The 17,000-nt window shown below is 51.6% G+C and overlaps 1 protein-coding gene and 1 long non-coding RNA gene across 3 annotated transcripts in view; one reads left to right on the top strand and one right to left on the bottom strand.

The window, feature by feature from the left end:
* Positions 1-17,000, top strand: part of KIRREL3 (kirre like nephrin family adhesion molecule 3) — a 609,236-nt gene that overhangs the window by 545,552 nt on the left and 46,684 nt on the right. The window lies entirely within an intron of this gene.
* On the bottom strand, positions 7,722-10,680 carry LOC120874451. Its single transcript, XR_005723648.1, has 2 exons — positions 10,224-10,680; positions 7,722-8,099 (listed from the first exon to the last, which is right to left on the bottom strand). It is a non-coding gene; the product is annotated as an uncharacterized LOC120874451 (long non-coding RNA).

The following is a 17,000-nucleotide window of genomic DNA, read 5'->3' as shown; positions in this document are numbered from 1 at the left end:
GCCTTGGACAACCTGCCCCCAGCCAGAAAAGGGTTCCAGGACCCCTGGGCCTGAGGGAGGGGGCCCTGGGAGTGAGCCGGCTCTAGGGCAGCCAGCGGTCACCCATCACCGTGAGTCTTGGAGGGAGGAGCTGGCTGGGGATGGTGAGTGTAAGGTTCAGGTGGGGCCACTGCTTGGCTGTGTGATGTCAGGCAACTCTCTGATCCCTGCTCAGCTCTTTGCTCCTGAGTCCCAGAGGGCTGTTGAGGCTGGCCCTCCCCTGCCCTGCTCACCTCACTGAGTCATGATGAGGTTCAAGGTAAACCATACGAATGACCGCCCCCGTGCTGGGCAGTGAGGGCAGCCAAGGCTATTCCACAGCCTCTCTGTTCACTCAGTGCAGCGTCAGAAAGTTCTGCTTCATGTCTAACTTCATTTCTCTGCCCTCCCTCCCTGGTCCATCTTTTCTGGAAGACCAGCCTAGAGGGCCTATTTAATTCTGCAGCCAGTGGCTCCCAGCCGCAGCTCCGAGTCAGCCACCTGAACACCCCTCTCCTGAGCATGGAGTGGGGGTGCTGGGGAGTCAGAGCAGTAAGGGCCTGGCGTCTACCATGCATGGCTCACCTCACAGCCCCTCTCAGCATCCTGACACCTCGCCGCAAGCACCTGTGCAGGCACAGGCCACTTGTGAGGAAAGACTCTCTCATGCCAGAGTTTGATGGGAAACCTGACAAACTGCCTGGCGGCTGTTCCTCCCTCCCCACCCCAGCCCCACATCCCTCCCAGAGCCCTGGTCTCTGCTCTTGTCTGCCTTCTTCCTCCTCAAAAGGAAGCACCCCTCAGAAAGCTAGATGGACAGAGCTAATTGGGAGCCAGGAAGAAGAAACTTCAGGCAAGCTAATGAGCAAGCCTGGAGTGGACACGAGCCCAGAGGGGCTTTGGGAAGCCATCCGGTCCACCCCCTGCCTCGGGGCCATGTGGCCCGCCACATGCAACTCATCCCTAACAGGGGGAGAAAAAAAAGACCAGCTCTGGCCATGAAAAAGAATGAAATAATGCCATTTGTAGCAACATGATCGGACCCAGAGATGATCATTCTAAGTGAAGTAAGTCAGACAGAGAAAGACAAATATCATATATCGATTACATGTGGAATCTAAAAAAAATGATATAAATGAACTTATCTACAAAACAGAAACAGATTCACAGACTTAGAGAACAAATTTAGTTACCAAGGGCGAAAGGTGGGGTGGAAGGATAGATTGGGAGTTTGGGATAGACATGTACACACTGCTGTATTTAATACAGATAACCAACAAGGACCTACTGTGTGGCACAGAGAGCTCTTCTCAGTACTCTGTAATGGCCTATATGGGGAAAGAATCTTAAAAAAAAAAAGTGGACATATGTATATGTACAAACTGATTCATTTTGCCGTACACCTGAAACTAATACAACATGGTTAATCAACTATGCTCCAATATAAAATAAAAATATAAACCTGAAATTATCACAGCATTTTGAATCAGCTATGTGTTAGTCGCTCTGTCATATTTCTTTGCAACCCTGTGGACTATAGCTGGCCAGGCTCCTCTGTCCATGGGATTCTCTAGGAAGGACTACTGAAATGGGTTGCCATTCCCTTCTCCAGGGGATCTTCCCAACCCAGGGATCGAACCTGGGAATCCTACATTGCAAGCAGATTCTTTATTGTCTGAGCCACTAGGAGAGCTCACCCCAATACAAATATAAAACGTTTAAATTTGTTTTTAAATAAAAGTATTTTTAAAAAAGAAAACAGGCTGTAGAGAAAGGCCTGCCACCTCTCCCCTCTCTGGGTCAGTTCTTCCTAACGTCTAACCTCGCTCCCTTGCAGGGCACTTCAGCCCCTCTTCCTTTTCAGTGCAGGTGGAGACTCCACACTGACCATCCTCTATGTACCAGTGGCCTCTTTCTGGATGTCTATCATAAGTTATTCTCACATATGATAAGCAAGTATGGGAACCGTAGGGCTCACTGAAGGCAAGTAAGAACGTAAAAGACTGTCTAGATAGCTGATTCACTTTGCTGCACAGCAGAAACTAACACATTCTAAAACAACTATACTCAATGAATTTTTTTTTAATTAAAAAAAATTTTTTTTGAAAAAACAGAAAAAAAAAATAGTCTGGATTCTGAAATCACCCTTTCTGAAACACACACACACACCCATTTGGACTGCAGGGTGCCCAGAGAGATGGGAGCTAGTCACAGGTCCAACTCCGGGCACAGCCCACCTCCCCGGCCCAGAGACCTGTCCAACAGAGGCAGCCTCCTAGCCTCCGGGAATTCTGAGCACCTGTGAGTGACCCATTTTGTGACCAAGGCCAAGCTGAGGGCTGTTTGGTGCAGGGAAAGCCCTGCCCATCTCTGGCTGTTTCATGTAGGGAAAGCCTTGCCCATCTCTGCCCAAGGCTACGACCTATGAATGCAAATGAATTCCAGTGGGAGTCAAAAGTAAACATCATCATTTGAATCAGTTGTACTGAGGTGGCTGAACCTAGGGCCTCTTATACAGAGTGAAATGTCAGAAAGAGAAACACAAATATTGTATATTAACACATATAGATGGGATCTAGAAAATAGTACTGATGAACCTATCTTCAGGGAAGGAATAGAGGCACAGACGTAGAGAATGGACTGTGGACACAGCGGGGGAAGGAGAGCGTGGGGTAAATTGAGAAAGCAGCATGGACGTATATACACCGCCACGTCTGAAACAGATGGCCAGTGGGGAGCTGCTGTACAGCTCAGGGAGCCCGGCCAGGTGCTCTCTGATGGGAGGTGGGGGAGGAGGTTCAAGAGGGAGGGGACATATGTGCAGTTATGACCGATTTGCATTGATATATAGGAGACCACCACAACATTGAAAAGCAATTATCCAACTAAAAATAAATAAAATTCTTTAAAAATAGAATAAATGTGGTCAAAAAGGAAAATCGCCTTGGCTCTTCTACTCTCCTACACACACACACACACACACACACACACACACACACTCACTCACTCACTCAAACAGTATGTTCCAAAGTCAAATGCAAATGATACTTTCAATTATATCCCAAATCTGGACCATCCATGCCTCTGGCCATGAACATTAATGCCCATCACGGAAGCCGACAGTGGCTTCAAGACACATCCAGTACACTTCACTTCAAACGAGCCCTGAACACCTCACACACCCACTTCTCTAAGCAGCTGATGGGCTCTTCCCCGGCGACACGTACATGTGCAGCGCTGATTCCTATGCGGTGACAGTGATGTTGATCAGAGCTGAAACCCATGTATGCTGATGGCAGGGCACTCCCAGCCACTCAATGCTGTCCTGCTTTCTTTATGGAGTGTGCACAGAACCCTCAACAGGCAGTCAATTGCTAATCAAATGGAAAGGCATAGCTTAGAAGGGAGGCAGAGGAAAGCAGGGAGGTGATTAAGGATCCAGGGGTTGCCAGAGAGAGGGATGGTTGATGGTGGAGAGTGGAGAACACAGAAGGTAAAAAAAAGATTTGTCCCATGTCTCAGGAAGTCAGGGGACACCAGCTGTCCTGGGTTCTATTTGGTGACTCCAACCCTTCTTGCTGTTTAGTCACTCAGTCGTGTCCGACTCTTTGGGACCCCATGGACTGTAGCCCTCCAGGCTTCTCTGTCCATGGAACTGTCCAGGCAAGAATACTGGAGTGGGGTGCCATTTCCTTCTCCAGGGGATCTTCCCAACCCAGGGATCAAACCCGTGTCTCCTTCATTGGCAGGCAGATTCTTCACCCCGGAGCCACCTGGGAAGTCCCCAATCCCTGTAGTCATCTCCAAATAGGCAAAGCCCTAAAACTGGCCTGGGAGTCCACACGGAGTGCCAGTGGGGCCAAAGGCGTCCTCAAGACATCTTAGTGTTCATTAGTGTTTCCGGGCCTGCACCTCTCCAAACACCCCCATCTGGAGGCTTTGTTTTTCCTACCCAGTTCCCCTTCTTGCAGGCTTCTCGTCTTACCCTCCACTCATTTACTCAGTACTCGTCTCTTGAGCCCCGGCTCTGTGCAAGCTCTCGGCTGGGGCAGGAGAGACAAGGAGGAATACGATGGGCCTGCTGCTCTCCAAAATTCACCCCCAGCCAGATCCCTGAGTCCAGTCATCCGCGAGACCCAGGAGCTCTGCAGAAGCCAAGGGGAGGCCCCCACCCAGCTTCGCCCACAGCACTGGCTGAGGAGCCGGGTCACACAGGGACGAGACTGTTCCCCGCCTCCGATACCCAGCCACAGTGTAGTGGGGGTCATGCGAGGCACTTCAGCAAAGCCTGAAGGTCACGCCTGTGCCCACAAGTCAGGAAGGAAGAGCGGGTGTTCCAAGAAGAGAAAGCAGGTCCTCCCTCAGCCCGCAATTAATACAGTGTAATTACAGCTGGAAGTTTGTACCCTTTGACTGACATCTCTTCCATTTTCCCCACCCCCAGGCCCTGGTAATCACTCTACTGTCTGTTTCTCAGAATTCAGCTTTTTTTAGATCCCACATATGTGATATCATACAATACATGTCTTTCTCTGTCAAACTTATTTCACTTAGCATAGTGCTGTCAATATTTCATCCACGTTGTCATGAATGACAAAATTTCCTTCTTTTTCATGGCTGAGTAGTATTCCATTATATATGTTTTTCTTTCTCTATATATAATACATATAGAGAACTAATACAATTCAATAGCAAAAAAACAAACACTCAAAATTAAAACAGGCAGAGAAACTGAATACAATTTTCCAAAGAAGATGTACAGATGACCAACAGGCCCATGAAAAGGTGCTCAATATTGGTTATCATCAGTGAATTGCAAATCAAAGCCACAATGATATATTACTCCCCACCTGTTAGAATTGCTGTCATCAAAAAAGGTGATAGAAAGCAAGTTTTGACAAGGATGTGGAGAAATAGGAATCTGTATATACTCTTGGTAGGAATGTAAATTGGTGCAGCCCTATAGAAGATAGTATGCTGCTGCTGCTGCTGCTGCTAAGTCGCTTCAGTCGTGTCTGACTCTGTGCGACCCCATAGACGGCAGCACATCAGGCTCCGCCGTCCCTGGGATTCTCCAGGCAAGAACACTGGAGTGGCTTGCCATTTCCTTCTCCAATGCATTAAAGTGAAAAGTGAAAGTGAAGTCGCTCAGTCGTGTCTGACCCTCAGCGACCCCATGGACTGCAGCCTTCCAGGCTCCTCCACCCAAGACAGTATAGAGGATCTTAAAAAACTAAAAATAAAACTACAATGTGATCCAACAATTCCACTTCTGAGATACATCCAAAGAAACTGAAATCAAGATCTCGTAGAGGACTTCCTTGGTGGTCCAGTGGATAAGAATCTTCCTGCCAACGCAGGGGACACAGGTTCGATCCCTGGTCCGGGAAGATTCCACATGCCATGGAGCAGCTCAGTCCCTGTGCCGCAACTACTGAACCCATGAGCTGCACCTACTGAACCCTGAGCGCCCGGAGCCTGTGCCCCATGGCAAGAGAAGCCGTTGCAATCAGAAGCCTGCGCACCGCAATGCCGAGTGGCACCCTAGAGAACGCTTGACACAGCAATGAAGACCCAGTGCAGCCAAATAAATAAATAAGATCTTGCAGAAATATCTGTACTCCCATGCTCACTGAAGAATTACTCACAGTAGCCAAGAAGTAGAAGCAACCCAAGCGTCCATCAACAGATGAATGGGTAAAGAAGACGTGGTGTACACATATAATGGAACACGACTCAGCCATGAGAAAGAAGGAAATCCTAAAATTTGTATGGAACCACAAAAGATTCCAAACAGCCAAAGCAAGCCTAAGAAAGAAGAAAGAATCTGGAGGTTTCACTCTTCCCGATTTCAAACTATACTACAAAGCTATAGAAAAAATAAATAAATAAAAAGTAAAAAAGGCTATAGTAATCAAAACAGTATGGTGCTGGCATAAAAACAGACATATAGACTAATGGCACAGAATAGAGAGCCCAGAAATAAGCTCATACATATACAATCAACTAACATTTGACAAGAGAGCCAAGAATATTCAATGTGAAAAGGACAGTCTCTTGAATAAATGGTGTTGGAAAACTGGATAATCACAGACAAAACAATGAAATTGGACCCCCATTTACACCACTCACACAAATGAACTTGAATTAAAGACTTAAACATAAGATTTTGAGACCCTAAAACTCCCAGGAGAAAACACAGGGGGGAAGCTCCTTGACAATGCTCTTGGCGGCGATTTTCTGGAGGTGACACCAGAAGCATAAGCAGGAAAAACAAAAATAAATACGTGGGATCACATGCAACTAAAAGGCTTCTGCTCTCAGAGGAAACCATCAACCAAATGAAGAGGCAATGGGAGAAAATGTTTGCAAGTCACATACCTGACCTGGGCCTTGTGGACACCCTGCCTCCGCCCCAGGGAGCACCCGGCACGGGGGGCGAGAAGGCGGCCGGCCCCCACCTCAGCACCCCCAGCTCACAGCCCCTGTTGCAAGGACCTCCTGCACCCTGCACCGTTCGCGCGTCCCCTCATTCAATCCCGCACCAGGAGAAGCCTGTGGTAGCTCTACTTTACAGATGCAGAAACTGAAGCTCAGAAATTTACAAAGTTGCTGAAGGTCACCCAGTGAGGAGGCTCCCAGGTCTGTCTGAGAGCAAAGATGGTGCCCACTCCTCACCCCCATACCACTTCCCTGGGGCTGGAGAGACAGGGGTTGGCAGCCCCAAACCCAGCCCACCAACCCAGCCCACTGACCCCAGCAAATGTAGCTATAGGGGTGACTAGAGCCAAGTGGGGTGTCCCTCCCTGCCCCGAATCTAACCCAGAGCACAGAGTAGAGCCAACATCTTCTGGCCAAACCACCCAGCTCTCCTCCAAAAGGGCAGTATTCTGATACAGAGCACGCTGGGCCCAAAACCACCCAATCCCACTCCCGAACAGAGCACCACCCCTTGCCTAGGCACACCCCCTGCACTGGGTGCTGCGAGGGCTGCCCTGAGTCTCCCTTTCAGGATGGAAGAACTCCTTTCCCCCATCTGCTAGGCTGTGGGGTGGCCAGCTCTCTGCTGAGCCCCCTCTGGGGATTACCTGCGGCCAAAGGGAGGAAGCCCTCCCCCAGTGACTGCCCGCCGCCCAGGGCAGAGAAGCCAGTCTGCCCTCCTGGGATGGGACAGCCCGAGGGCCCTCCATGCAGCGCCACTGCTTCCTGTTGGGATCCACTGAGCTCTCCAAGGTGCCACCCCCACGGCCAGACGCCCTCTCTCCAGTCCCATCTCCCTCTTCCCCGTTGGAGCTGATCCCAACAGGCCTCCCCACTAAGCGTCCTCAGGTCTCTACCTGTGCTGCCCCTCACCCGCGCCCTCCCCAGGGGGAGGATGAGCATGACTCGATTTCCCCGCGGTTGCAGAGAGGGCTCAGCCTTCTCCCGTTCCGCATGGCAGCACCCTGGCAGATCCTAAAGCAGGAATGTTCGCCTATAAAATGCACCCTCTCCGTATAAAATGCGAGGCAATGCTCACCAATTTCTGTGGAGAGATGTGGGCTCTCTCTGTGAAAAATGAGGAAGATAGGAGATTTCAAAAATATCTATAATGCTAAAGTTCGGATGAGCAGTGAAATGCTTTCTGTAATGAATTCAAAAAGAATTGCCCTTTTTCGAATTTAGAGGCTTGTGCTTTTTCAAAAACAGACTCAGAGCAGAAAAAGACTTTGACTTTTTTTCTCTTAGGATGCTGGCAAATAGTGGATTTGATAAATTTGCATAAAGTTGAAAGGTACGTTTAGTGGTTTTCTAGGATTCCCTGAAATGAATTTTGGTGGCAAGAAGCCCAGAGAAAGCATTGTGCTTTTCTCCCCGCTTGGCATGCTGCCACTTGGCTTTACGGTTCCCCATGACAAGGGACAGTGTGTTTTCTCTTTTTCTCTGCTCCCATTTATCTTGCTTCCCAAGTGGATGTCTTGCCCATCACCAGGCTTCATCTCCTCTCATCCTCTCGTCCTGCCCGTCCGTCCCTATGTTCCAAACCAAACTGTCTTCATCACTTCTCTGTCTTCTCGTCTTCCCCACACTGCTTCAGCCAGCTACCATACGAACAAACACACGGTTTTATAATGCAAAAATCAGTATTCCTAATTCCCCATTTAAAAGCCAATTATTGCGATTTCGTGTGTTTATTTTTTAAGCTCCTTAATAAGGTGACCCTCTCCCCCGTGCCCCTCAATTTCCTGAAGCTACAAGTATTAATCAGGAAGGTTCCACTGGCCTCACTTCCCTCCTTAGTGAAGCCACAGATTCTTTTTTTTTTTTAATGAATTTTTATTGGAGTTTAGTTGCTTTACAATGTTGTGTTAGTTTCTGCTGTACAGCAGAGTGTATATGTGTACAGCTACACATATACGTGCATGCCAAGTCCCATCAGCCATGTCCCACTGTTTGGGACCCATGGACTCCAGCCCGCCAGGCTCCTCTGTCCATGGGTTCTCCAGGCAAGAATGCTGGAGTGGGTTGCCATGCCCTTCCCCAGGGGATCTTCCCAACCCAGGGATCGAACTCATGTCTCTTATGTCTCCTGCACTGGCAGATGGGTTCTTGACCAGCGGCACCACCTGGGAAGCCTATATATACATATACACACACACACACACACACACACACACATATATATCTCCTCTCTTGGGGTTTCCTTCCCACTCAGGTCGCCACAGAGCACTGAGTCGAGTCTCCTGTGCTGTGCAGTAGGCTCTCATTAGCGGTCTGTTTCATACACAGCGTGTAGGTGTCAATCCCAATCTCCCAATCCATCCCACCTGCCCCTTCCCCTCTTGGTGCCCACACACTTGTTCTCTGTCTGCCACAGAGCCTCTTGAGGACACAGATTTGCCGGATGGGAGCCCGTAGCAAAACCAACCATATCAGTTCTGCTTTCTATTTATGGGACCAACCCAGACCCACTTGAGTCCCTCGGGCATTGTTGTGCTGGCTCAGGACGGACTCCATGATGCTGTGAAAGAGCAGAGCACACAGAGACAGCATCCCACATGAGAGCAGCCGGGCTGCACTGAGGCTAGGAGAGCAAGGTGAGGGTAGCCGGGCCCTCAGCGGCCTGAGCCAGATCCCTGGGTCCCCCACTCATAAACTGTGCGACTTGTCCCGGGTGGTCTGCCAGGCTATGCCTCGGCTTCCCCATCTGTAAAATAAGGATGCTACAAGGTCCACTGGCACAAGATCACTGTAAGATTTAAACCAGTATATAGCAACCCCTCCACCATGCCAGACTTCCCCCCAGACCCAGCTCTGTGGAGCAGGAGAAGCCCAAACTCAAGTTAAGATCACCTGGGAGCTTGGGGAACGCTGTGAGGCAGATATGGGTCTGAGAAGGGCGTTCACTCCATCCTGCGGCCATCTGCACAGGAGCCAAGCTGGAGAGGGAGAAGTGCCTTTCTCCTCGGGACAACCCACCTCCCAGGTGGCCTGCGGGATGCCCCCCAGCACCTGTCCCCAGGGTCCCACGTGCCCCCACACCTGCCCTCGACACACCATTACACGTGAGCCACCTGCTGTGAACACACACAGGCACAGACACATAGAACACGCACAGACACATAGGCACACACATCAGCACACACAGGCACATGTACACACACACAGGCACACACGTAAGCAGACACAGGCACATGTGCTCACACACAGGCACACATACAAGCACACACAGGTGCATGTGCTCACACACAGACACAGGTGTACACACACAGACACACATGCAGGCACACACACAAGCACACACAGGCACATGTGCTCACACACAGACACAGGTGTACACACACAGACACACATGCAGGCACACACACAAGCACACAGGTGCATGTGCTCACACAGGCGCACACGTGCACACACACGCACACGCACACCCTCTGCTGCATGGAGCTGCCGTCTGCACCCTCCTGCTCTCTCACCCCACCCCCCCTGCTTGCACAACATCCTGTGACTCATTTGTTTGCTCGGGATTAATGAACCTCCGTCTCCTCCACAGCAGCTCCTTGCTGATGAGACGGCTCGGTCCCTTTCAGGGTTTAATCGGAAGGAAACAGGGCACACCCTGCCTGATCTGACGGGGAGGCAAGTGACTTTGTTTGACGTTGTCCCTGCAGCATCTGTGTCCCTGCCCGCACCCCTGCTCCTGGGCCCTCCCCGTCCCGGCCTCTCACCTTTCCTCGTCCCCTGTGTGCTGCCGTTGCTTTGCAGGGAGGCGCTGACCTCCATCTAGGGAACCGAGGCTGGGGTGCAGAACAAGGAGGCAGCGGAACGAGAGGTTGGAACCGTGATCTCACGAACAGCTGCTGCTCGGTGTCCACAAGGAGTAGCTTACTGGGCAGACAGTGAGCCTGTGGGCAGCTGACAAGGGCTGAGTCCCTGTGCGGTACTGAGCTCTGGGATGAGGCGCTCCTGTCCACACGGGTCATCAGCGCCCGGCCCTGTGAAACAGAGACTGGCATATCCGTGCCATCCACGCTATCTTGCCCAGAGAACGAAGTGCCTGCCCACCATCAGGCGGCCAGGAGCCGAGCGAGGCACTGCCTCCCGTCTTTTTCCTGCTTGTCAAGAGCTCCGGGTGAGAGGCACACTTCCCTGTGTCCTGACCTTTGCAGGTCACTGGGGTCAGGGTTCCCTCTGGGCCTCGGTTTCCTCATCTCTAAACTACACATAAGTGCATCAACCTTGTACAAGACTTCCCAGGTGGTGCTAGTGTTAAAGAATTCGCCTGGCAGTGCAGGAGACACAGAAGTCACGGGTTCGATCCCTGGGTCAGAAAGATCCCCTGGAGGAGGAAATGGCAACCCACTCCAGTATTCTTGCCTGGAAAATTCCATGGACAGAGCCTGGCGGGCTACAGTCCATGGGGGTTCCAAAGAGTTAGACATGTCTGAGCAGCTGAACAAACACACACACACTTTGTATAGGGCTGTTGAAAGGATTAAATGATGACTTTTGGAGCTTTGGAAGAGTTCTGGAAGCGCTGGAAGCTCTGTAGCAATGTTAGCTATTATCGACATTATTACTATTTGTCATTGTTGTTGTTCTACTGATATTACTATCATTACATCCAAGGTTATAACCCGGGAGGTGGTATAAATGCAAAGATGCATTAAGACCCCTCCTCTTAGCTGTTGGGAACCTGAAACAGTAACTGCAGTGGGTGCCAGCTGGTGCTAAGGGAGTGTGGACGTCTGCTTCCTGCTCAGTGGGGTCAGGCAAGGCACCAGACAGCCAAGATGTATTGCGGCTTGCTCTGAGCTGCACTCTCTCCTGAGTATAGGGGTAGAAAGAAGAACCCAGCAAGCACCAGCCCTCAAAGAGATCACAGCTGTGGGATGGCCAAGGGCACCAAGAGCCCCATAAGCTCACACATGGTCTTAGGGCTGGGGCTGAGCTTGAGAGAGGGCTTCCTGGAGGAGGTGATAGGAAATAATGACCGGGAATTCCCTGGTGGTCCAGTGGTTAAGATTCTGTGCTTCCAATGCAGGGGGTGTGGGATCAATTCCTGGTCGGGAAACTAAGATCCCACATGTTGCACGGTGTGGCCAAAAAACAAAAAATAAAAAGAATGACCAAAGATAGCCAGGCAAAGGTAACCTTTGGGCTGGAGAGAGGACAGGATCCAGCCAGTTACATCTCAGGATGAAGGCACTGTCAGCAGAGAGAACTTCACAAACCATGTAGTTGTAAAGGCCAGGGTATCCTTTCAGACAGGTGAACGGACCTGTCCAGCGAAAGCACTGGAGGAAGCTGAAGAGAGAAGGCCTAGCTGAAGAAAGCCTTGGCTGGACTCCATGCGGAGGAACTGGGTGTTGTCCTGGAGCAGCGGGGAGCAGTGGACACTGAGAAGCAGAGATGGAGCCAGTCACTGGCCATCAGGGAGGTAGAAAGAATTGGGGTGGAGCAGACAGATTTGCAGCTGAGGACCCAGTGCTGGGGTGACTTCAGGAGCCCAGAGCTCTGGGCAGTCTTTCAGGAACTCACCAGACAGTAGGTTACTGCTGAGCGTATCGGTTAGTCTTCGCAAACGTAAGATTCTATGAGTCAGTGATATGGCCGTGCCCGGCTGAGATGATCACGTGGGGTCAGGTGGGCACACGCGTGCCCTTGCATCTTTCTAGTGTGACGGCCCCACTCTCGTGGGCACAGAGTCTGGGGGGACAGGAGAGGAGGGAGGGCCAAGCAGGCAGGGTAGCAGATCACCCCAGCACACAGGGGCTGGCCTTGGGTGAACAGACAAGAAGAGTGGCTGGAGGAGGGAGAAGAGGTGGGAGACGGTAGAGCTGAAGGACCGTCAGCAATAGGAGACGGAGGACAGGCTGCAGTATCACTCACACCCGATGGCCCGGGTTCCAGTTCCTTGCTGGATCCCGATGCACGTTCACATCTTTGAAAGTTCTCAACTTGAAGGTTCATACGTAGGGGACTTACTGCATCGTGTATTTATCCATTTATTGTCTAACTCTTCCAGTGGAATATAAACTCCACTTAGGCAGGAGTTTTGCATCCCCGCTGCTTCAAACAGGGCCAGGTACACAGTAGGTACTCAGGCTGGATTTTCCGAATGCCTGCTGGCCCTGAGAAGCTGACTCTTAAAAGCGGGCGCATCTCAGTCGTCTTTACAGCCTGTGGTTCCACACTTTGACCACCAGGCGGCGCATCGACGCGCTCGAGGCCTCTGGATGCGGGGATCACACAGGGCCCAGAACCTAACAACCGGGCAGATTGGAAAAAGTGAGCAAAGCGAGATGTGAATGGCAGAAACCTTCCTCCTCTCCCTCAGCAGACATCTCTCCAGCACACACTGGGAGCCAGGCCTGTGCTCCATCGAGCCCTCTGAAGTCAGGCTGGGGGACGGGAATGCGGGGTCTGAATGCATTGAGATAAAGAGCCAGGACCCAGGCAGGAGGTTTGACCAGAGCTCCGGTTTTATGGGCAGGTCTGTGTGCTGCTCTGATGCTGGTAGAGTGTACATATCACAGGGTCAGACAAACTTGGTTCTAAATTCCAGCCTTTACCTGCTGTGTTATTTAGCAACGTCATTTGCTCTCTCTGAGCCCCTGTTTCCTAATCTATAAGGTGGAAGTCCTAATAGCAGCTGTTTAGAACAATGTGTGTGAGTGTGTTCAGTTGTGTCCGACTCTTTGCGACCCCATGGACTGTAGCCCGCCAGGCTCCTCTGTCCATGGGATTTCCCAGGCAAGAATACTGGAAGTGGGTTGCCATTTCCTTCTCCAGTTTCGAAGGATACTTGGTTTTATTTCGAGAATAAAACAAGAGAGCCCTTGGCCCAATATCATCCACAGAAACAAAACTAAATATTGTTCTCGAAAACTGGACCTGATCCTCAATATTTATATAGCCCTTATCAAGCTACCCCTTCATTCTTCATATCATAAAAATAATCCTACAACAACCCACAGGTATCTTTATTGCCTCACTTTCCAGATAAGAGGGCGAAGGTTGTCAAATTGTATAACTGTGTGTACACATCGCACCGCTTATAAAGCAGTGGCCTCAAGCCAGGTTCTGCTCAGCAAACGTGCGTGAAACCACCCTGCAGCAGCAGGTGCTCTGCCGGGTGACGAGGACCTGGATGAAGGAGGCTGCAGTCTAGGGACAGACAGACACATCTGGATCATTTCCATAGGAGAGGTGGGATAAGAGGTGGGATACTGAGAATGATATCCAGGATGCTATGGGATCACAGACAACAGTCCCTTGGTCCAGCCAGGAAATGCAAGAAGAGATGGACTGGGCCCTCCATGTATCGTGCACATTCATGTCTGACTCTGCGACCCCGTGGACTGTAGCCCACCAGGCTCCTCTGTCCACGGGATTCTCCAGGTAAGAATTCTGGAATGGGTTTGCCATGCCCTCCTCCAGGGGATCTTCTCTATGGACTCGGTAACCCCTTGGCTAAATCTGCAAGGCTGAGTCAGACTGATCCAGGAAAAGAAGGAACTCCAGCATCTCAAGTTAAAGAACTACTTATGCAAAGGAACCCGCTATGAAACACATTCATGCTGGGGTCTATGTGTTGGTCAAAAAGTTCGTTTGAGTTTTTCATACGATGTTATAGAAAAATCTGAATCAACACAATATCTTTAAATCCAGTGTTTAGTGAGCAGGACAGGCTGCTCAGGTGTCGCTCGTGGTAGAGAACCCGCCTGCCAGTGCAGGAGATGCACGAGACCTGGGTTCGATCCCTGGGTCAGGAAGATGCCCTGGAGGAGGGCATGGAAACCCACTCTAGTATTCTTGCCTAGAGAATCCCATGGCAGAGGCTCCTGGAGGGCTACAGTCCAGGGGTCGCAGAGTCAGACACGGTTGGGTGACCAGTCATGCCTGTGCCCCCTGACCTCTCCGCTCGAGTCCCCATTGTCCTGGGCAGCAGAGCTGGGAGAAGGTCCTCAGGGAGATGCAAGCAGTACCATCTACAGGGCAGGTGGCTAGAGAGGGGCAGAGGAAAGAGCAAGGCCCCCAGCCGCCTGCCAGAATCCTGGAAGACAGGTGAATAAACGGCAAAGAGCCAGCCCAGGACTGCGGAATTCATATGATGTGTCCGTTCCGTAAGCAGCGCCCCGGAGCCAGTCCCCATCCCAGGCAGGGTGTGACCCCTGGGGCTGACTTCCAGCTCCGGGCACCAGCTTGGCCTGAGTTCTATCAGGTCCTTTCAGGCCTCAGTCACCCAACAGTTAATGTGTTTTTCCTGACTGACAACAAGCTCAACACCACAACAGTCAACTATTTTTATCTCCGGATTAATCACAAAAGGCTAACGCTTCCACCTTCCCTGTGATTAAAAATTAGGAGACCAAGCTCTACAGTGGTTCAGGATAATAACCAATCCTGGGAGGAGGGGGGGTGGATGAATAATGCATCTCCAGGCTCCGGCTGCTCGAGACTTTCTCCCCGCCTGGCCCCCCAGCTCCGGGCCAGGTCTGAATGGGGAGGTAACGAGAGGTCCCCTCCCATCGGGAGCCACAGCTGCCAAGAAGGACTGTTGATTTCTATTCAGCCCGCTGCCCCCAAGCCTCCCCCTCTCATCCCCCACCACCCTCACCCACCCCAGCCCCATCCGCACCCCCTCCTACCCCATCTGGTGTGCACCGAGGCGAAGGCCGATCAATAATGCATGGTTACATGAATAACCAGCGTGATAACCACTTATTCGGGGAGATGTAATCAGGGCCCATTCTGAGGGCGTGTGTGTGCGTGTGTATGTGTGTGCAAGCATGCCTGCGCACTCACACAACACAGTCCCACTTCCCTCTCCCCTCCTCTAACCCGATATTACAAACACAGCATGAAGGAAAGGTCCAGCCTCGCTGTGCTTGCTTTTTAGAAAGACCTCCTTGCTCTCCATGCTTGATCACAGGCTGGTTCACTGAGCAAAGGCCCAGAGACAGCCTGTTCTCAAAACTGGTCTCACAGCAGAACCCGCTGGGAGCATTTATTTTTGGTTTTGGTCGCACCACATGGCTTGTGGGATCTTAGTTTCCTGACCAGGGATTGAACCAATGCCCCTTGCAGTGGAAGCATGGAGTCCTAACCACTGGACCACCCGGGAAGTCCCTTCTCTGGGAGCTTTAAAAAGCCCCGATGCTCTGGTCCACCTCCTGAGATGGGGATGCAGCTGCTCAGGGTGTAGCCTGGCAACAGGACATTTAAAACCTCTCTGGGAATATCGTAAATTGCAGTGAGAACCACTGTCGCGGGCCCAAGGCCGGTCAGTGCTAAGGAACGTTCGAGATGCCCTGGTGTACTTTCACATTAGATAGCTGAGGAAACAAAACCGACAGGGAGCTGCCTTGTCACTTCAGCCTCTGATTTAGGGCAATTTCCACAATCCCGCCCCCTCGACTCAACCCTGGGGAAGCCTCGGAGACAGGACGGCCAGGTGTTGATGCTGTTACCAAAGCTTCGGGTGGTCGTTTCTAGTTCCCCGACCCTCAGCAGAGCTCAGTCTGAGTACCTCCACCCTGGGCGGCTCAAGGGGAGGCAACAGAGGGAGGAAGCAGGAGGCCAGCCCTGCTGGAAGGGTGGCCCGAAGCACAGAGATAAAATCCCCTCACACACACTGTCACACCCACCCCCCATCTACCGCAAGCCCTCATCCGCCTCCCTGTGGCTCTCTGGCCCCAGAGCACCACGGAGGCCTCTGGCACTAATGAGGGGGTAAGGGGAGGGTGGGGTGGGGGGCTGGCCTCATCATCTAGCCCACACCCACCATCTGCTTGCACCCAGGACCCCCTGGGTGGCTGGGCAGGGTTGAATGAGGCCATCTTCTTCCGTGGGCCAGGATCACAGTAGAGGCCTGAGGCTGATGAAAGCAGCTTGGAAGCGCGAAGGGTTTTTTCCCCTCAGCAACAGAAACTTGAGGGTTGGCACCAGCCAGGCCACGGTTCTGAAGCAGGCTGCCTGGAGGCCGGGAAGGGAGAGGCAGGCGCACTGGCTCAAGTCATGCATCTCAGGATACTTACCTGCCCCAGAGCCTCCTGGAAAGAAGGGGGAAGTGTTAGTTGCTCAGTCACGTCTGACCCTTTGCAACCCCATGGACTGTGCCCACCAGGCTCCTCTGTCCATGGGATTGTCAAGGCAAGAATACTGGAGTGGGTTGCCATTTCCTTGTCCAGGGGATCTTCCCGACCCAGGGATCGAACCCAGTTCTCCTGCACTGCGGCCAGATTCTTAACTGTCTGAGCCACCAGGAGTTTCTTTCTTTCTTTCTTTTTGAAGATTGCTTTATTTATGGCTGTGCTGGGTCTTCATTGCTAAGCACAGGCTTTCTCTCATTGCGGCGAGCAGGGCCTGCTGCCTCAGCCCAGAGGTACAGAAGGTCGCTTGGGGCCTGAGTGGGAGGATGGAATTCCTCTGGCGACTGGACAAAGAAGGCCTTTTGCATGAAGACCTCAGCCCTCACCTGATGACCCTGTCATCCATTC

The sequence above is a fragment of the Oryx dammah genome, unplaced genomic scaffold (genome assembly GCF_014754425.2).
Source record: "Oryx dammah isolate SB20612 unplaced genomic scaffold, SCBI_Odam_1.1 HiC_scaffold_15, whole genome shotgun sequence".
In the NCBI taxonomy this organism is placed as follows: Eukaryota; Metazoa; Chordata; class Mammalia; order Artiodactyla; family Bovidae; genus Oryx; species Oryx dammah.
Note: the sequence above shows the minus strand (reverse complement) of the source record. Positions and strands in the feature narration are given on the sequence as shown.